Genomic DNA, 6,051 nt, shown 5'->3' on the forward strand with positions numbered 1-6,051 from the left:
GAGGACTGTGAGGTAGGCTTTGGATCCTCTCCCCTGCTCGAGACAAACCATACTATACAAGAAGTCACAACACTAATAAATCAAGGATTTCCTTCAATTTTGTATTCAAGACACATTTGTTCAATCTCAAACACTAAAGAAATTAAATTGAGATATTTATATGTATTTTTCATCTTTTCTTCCGCTTATCGCATTTCACAAAAAAAATATTTATTTGGTTGGGCGAAACCTACCTTTAAAATCTGTGGTTGAGCTGATGTTGATATCCTTCAACCATGTTTGACCATGTTTAACCATGGTTGTAATTCTAACCATGGTGAAAAATGAAACTGACCATGGTTGGCAATGGTCAAGATCTAGATTTGATAACATTGCTGAATTACTGACCATGTTTCATTAATTTTTTTTTGAAAGTTGAAGGTTTTAGATACCCAAGGTTATTTTACAAGTTGTATCTTCTGATTAAAACTTCTAAAAGTCCAAATATCATTTCCTATCTTCCTGCTTATAAGTTTGAAGTCACATGACTTGTTACATGACAACATGAGTCACATGACTTCTATATATTTCCCGCCAAAACAGTCAACATGAAATCGTTGCACTTTGATATTTGCTAATATGTTTCTATGCATATATAATTTTTTATTGGGTTGTGTATTTGTCAATTGTTATTGAGTTATATTGTCCATATAAACTATCATGCTTTATAACTATAGGTTTATTTCAGAAAAATACTAATTTACTTGAAATGTATTATGAAATCAATTGCTGCATATCCCTGATAACAGATTTTCTTAGCACTTATCTGTGGTAGTATGAACACATAATGAACACAGTAAACTCTCCAAGGCTGGCAAAAATAAAAACTTCTTAGACTCTTTTCATAAAACCTCATATGAAATGAACACTCATGATCATATAAGATCCTATATATCCAAAACTTGCTAATGGTGTATCTGCCCGACAGGAAGCATATTCATACGTCTGCATACCTTGGGTGTGACACAAAGATGTGATAGGGCGAGATGGCGGTAGAAGTGAGATGGTGGAGTGATATGGCTGCTGAGACGAGATGACTAAAATGAGATGGTGAATTGGTGACCGATACATATACGAGATGTTAGTTGGGATGAGAGGAGGGAGATAGGTAGAGAGCATGTTGGTATATATATATATAAGAATTATATTGAAAATAAATGTGTAAAATCCAAGAGGCATACGGTAAATGTAATATGGGTACTTGCTTTATATACGCCTGAGACTCTATGAATGAGATTAGATACAGGTGTATAACGTAATGAGCCAATATCTGAGCACAAGGAGAATTTTTTTTAATGATGTGATAGGGCTTATTGATGGCCGAAATGAAAGTAAAACGAAACAAGATAACTTTAAATTAGAACAATATATTTTATTATAAATTAACAGAGTTAAAAGTGACAAACATCAACCAAAACAATTTTGCTTTAAGATAATCCCATCAACATAACAAATATACATGGCATTAATTATCAATTTACCTTTGACACATTTAAGTACATTACAGAGGGAAAGCCATGAGGCTACATTATGAATGACCACTGTGTAGGGTAATACAGATCTAGAAATCAGTTTAAAACATCCCAATATTACTTTTTTTATTCCTAATCATTTTGTAGATTACATTTAGACTGCTCTATCTGTATTCATATATATAACATAATTATAGGGAAGGATCAGCATTTTATATTGAAGTATGTATTACAAGAGGACAAAGGGCCTTAACTGTCATCTTGGCTACCTTCGCAATAGTCATAAAGGAAATTAATTAGATATGGTGTCATGGCCACCATCTTCAATTTGGGGTTAACTGCGTAACAACACTTTGTCAAGACCATGTCAGGATCATTTCAGGCAAGTTTCAGTCAAATCACATTGGCAGAACTTGAGAAGAAGTTCAAATTGTGTTTTTCAAGATGGCAGCTGTGGTGGCCATCTTGGAATTTTCGATCGTCCCGAAATAATAACACTTTGTCAGAACCATGCCCTTTCCCAACAATGTTTCAAACCAAATTTGGTTGCCATCCTTTCAAGGATGAAGGAGGAGTAGATTTTTAAAATAAAAAGTAAGAAAATTTCCCCTTGTGGGACCCCACCCTTTAGCCCCTAGGGGTCGAACAAGGCTCATTTATATATAATATGATTGTCCTTTGCCAATGATGTTTCAATCCAAATATGATTGAAATCCGCACTGCTGTTAAGGAGGAGTAAAGATTTAAATGCTAAAGTTACGTACAATGGATGACTACGACGACAGACGAAGCATGATGACTATAGGTCATCCTGACCCCTTAGAGTCAGTTGACCTAAAAATACATGTAAATTGAACTTATAAACTGGCATTCTTACAAAATATACAATCTGATTAAAATACTGATCTTTATAATTATTATCCTTATAAGTATTATCACTTCATTTCATGAAAAAAAAACCCATCCCAAATAAATTTATGAGTCCCGTTCTAGATCTGATGGCCTTTCAAACTGACCAATCAAATTACTGCTTCCAAATTTCAGTGATGTAGAACCGTCTTAATATTTATTGTGAATGTAGTCATTTTGCCCATAGACACCGGGGCTAAATGTAAAAACTGGACTACACTATTTACGCTCGTGGAAAAGCCTCTTTTACATAGAAAAAATGTCAGCTAGGGATTCGTACATGTTAAATATTTGCTCAGTGTTCAACTCATGGCCAAGTATCCAAATATACAAGTTACCCACAGAACAGTAGAGTGTTTCACCAATGCATAGAAGGAAAATTTATGTTTTATTGTATCATATTTTGTTCTGTATTTCGTGCACAGTATAGCGGGTGTGTCATATCATGGTTGAAGCGTGATTTTATCATATATTCAAAGAAATGTCTAAACGAGAGACAGAGATTTGGTGACTTTTTCTTGTTGAATGCTACTGTTCTAGTCGCATGTTGTCAGATCCTCTATAAGAATGTGACCCCTAGTGGGATGTTGTCAGATCCTCTAAAGAAATGTGACCCCTTGTGGGATGTCGTCAGATCCTCTATAGAAATTTGACCCCTAGTAGGATGTTGTCAGATCCTCTATAAGAATGTGACCCCTTGTGTGATGTTGTCAGATCCTCTATAAGAATGTGACCCCTAGTAGGATGTTGTCAGATCCTCTATAAGAACGTGACCCTAGTGGGATATTGTCAGATCCTCTATAAGAACGTGACCCTAGTAGGATGTTGTCAGATCCTCTATAAGAGTGTGACCCCTAGTAGGATGTTGTCAGATCCTCTATAAGAATGTGACCCCTAGTAGAATGTTGTTAGGTCCTCTATAAGAATGTGACCTCTAGTGGGATGTTGTCAGATCCTCTATAAGAATGTTACCCCTAGTGGGATGTTGTCAGATCCTCTATAAGAATGTGACCCCTAGTAGGATGTTGTCAGATCCTCTATAAGAACGTGACCTCTAGTGGAATGTTGTCAGATCCTCTATAAGAATGTGACCCCCTAGTAGAATGTTGTCAGATCCTCTATAAGAATGTGACCTCTAGTGAGATGTTGTCAGATCCTCTATAAAAATGTGACCCCCTAGTAGAATGTTGTCAGATCCTCTATAAGAATGTTACCCCTAGTGGGATGTTGTCAGATCCTCTATAAGAATGTGACCTCTAGTGAGATGTTGTCAGATCCTCTATAAGAATGTGACCTCTAGTGGGATGTTGTCAGATCCTCTATAAGAATGTGACCCCTAGTAGAATGTTGTTAGGTCCTCTATAAGAATGTGACCTCTAGTGGGATGTTGTCAGATCCTCTATAAGAATGTGACCTCTAGTGGGATGTTGTCAGATCCTCTATGAGAATGTGAACCCTAGTAGGATGTTGTTAGATCCTCTATAAGAATGTGACCTCTAGTGGGATGTTGTCAGATCCTCTATAAGAACGGGACCCCTAGACTCTATGAAATGCAGTGAGAATAAGGATCTGTAACATTGATGTTTAAGATAGATAAACAAGATAATTGAAGTCTTCTAATCATAGTTATCGTTTAAAAAATATACTTTATTATTATCATCACTTCAATTTCATCATTCATTATTATTTTCTTAGCATCAAGGCTGAAAGTGACATTGGGGGATTCGGCTTTAATATTGCACCTTTGAGAATTAGCATGAAACATAATATGAATATTCCGTAATTCATAAAAAATTGATAAATGTCTTTCAAAAACTTTTATGTAACTAACTATTTACATGTACATGTAGCTGTTCAACTGTTACATGAATAAATGCACTTCTGATCTTAACATAAATATAACCAAAACATACCAAGGTACCAGCTATAAGATTGTCTCGAGTCTTGACTTAAATAACTTTTGTAAGGATCCTGTACCTTCAACCAAAAGTTTTTATATCAGACAGATTTTACTGATAGTGTATGTATTATAAACTTGCACGGGTCCCACAAGTCCGCAACATTTAACATAGCACCATATTATATCACAGTTGTAATAAACTGTCATCATTCTCGATGAGTTGTAATACACTGTCATCATTCTCTCGATGAGTTGTAATAAACTGTCATCATTCTCTCGATGAGTTGTAATAAACTGTCATCATTCTCGATGAGTTGTAATAAACTGTCATCATTCTCTCGATGAGTTGTAATACACTGTCATCATTCTCTCGATGAGTTGTAATAAACTGTCATCATTCTCTCGATGAGTTGTAATAAACTGTCATCATTCTCGATGAGTTGTAATAAACTGTCATCATTCTCTCGATGAGTTGTAATAAACTGTCATCATTCTCGATGAGTTGTAATAAACTGTCATCATTCTCGATGAGTTGTAATAAACTGTCATCATTCTCTCGATGAGTTGTAATAAACTGTCATCATTCTCTCAATGAGTTGTAATAAACTGTCATCATTCTCTCGATGAGTTGTAATAAACTGTCATCATTCTCGATGAGTTGTAATAAACTGTCATCATTCTCGATGAGTTGTAATAAACTGTCATCATTCTCTCGATGAGTTGTAATACACCGTCATCATTCTCTCGATGAGTTGTAATAAACCGTCATCATTCTCTCGATGAGTTGTAATAAACTGTCATCATTCTCGATGAGTTGTAATAAACTGTCATCATTCTCGATGAGTTGTAATAAACTGTCATCATTCTCTCGATGAGTTGTAATAAACTGTCATCATTCTCTCGATGAGTTGTAATAAACTGTCATCATTCTCTCGATGAGTTGTAATACACTGTCATCATTCTCTCGACGAGTTGTAATAAACTGTCATCATTCTCTCGATGAGTTGTAATATACTGTCATCATTCTCTCGATGAGTTGTAATACACTGTCATCATTCTCGATGAGTTGTAATACACTGTCATCATTCTCGATGAGTTGTAATACACTGTCATCATTCTCTCGATGAGTTGTAATACACTGTCATCATTCTCTCGATGAGTTGTAATACACTGTCATCATTCTCTCGATGAGTTGTAATACACTGTCATCATTCTCTGGATGAGTTGTAATACACTGTCATCATTCTCTCGATGAGTTGTAATACACCGTCATCATTCTCTCGATGAGTTGTAATAAACTGTCATCATTCTCTCGATGAGTTGTAATACACCGTCATCATTCTCTCGATGAGTTGTAATTAACTGTCATCATTCTCTCGATGAGTTGTAATAAACTGTCATCATTCTCTCGATGAGTTGTAATAAACTGTCATCATTCTCTGGATGAGTTGTAATAAACTGTCATCATTCTCTGGATGAGTTGTAATAAACTGTCATCATTCTCGATGAGTTGTAATAAACCGTCATCATTCTCTCGATGAGTTGTAATAAACTGTCATCATTCTCTCGATGAGTTGTAATAAACCGTCATCATTCTCTCGATGAGTTGTAATACACTGTCATCATTCTCTCGATGAGTTGTAATACACTGACATCATTCTCTCGATGAGTTGTAATAAACCGTCATCATTCTCTCGATGAGTTGTAATACACACTGTCATCATTCTCTCG

At 35.5% G+C, this 6,051-nt stretch overlaps 1 long non-coding RNA gene across 1 annotated transcript; it reads right to left on the minus strand.

Annotated features, from left to right (window-relative positions):
* Positions 1-1,390: 1,390 nt before the first annotated feature.
* On the minus strand, positions 1,391-6,023 carry LOC138316293 (uncharacterized). The gene is made up of 2 exons (XR_011207625.1): positions 3,594-6,023; positions 1,391-3,553 (listed from the first exon to the last, which is right to left on the minus strand). It is a non-coding gene; the product is annotated as an uncharacterized lncRNA (long non-coding RNA).
* Positions 6,024-6,051: the final 28 nt, after the last annotated feature.

Source organism: Argopecten irradians, chromosome 2, assembly GCF_041381155.1.
Source record: "Argopecten irradians isolate NY chromosome 2, Ai_NY, whole genome shotgun sequence".
Lineage (NCBI taxonomy): Eukaryota > Metazoa > Mollusca > Bivalvia > Pectinida > Pectinidae > Argopecten > Argopecten irradians.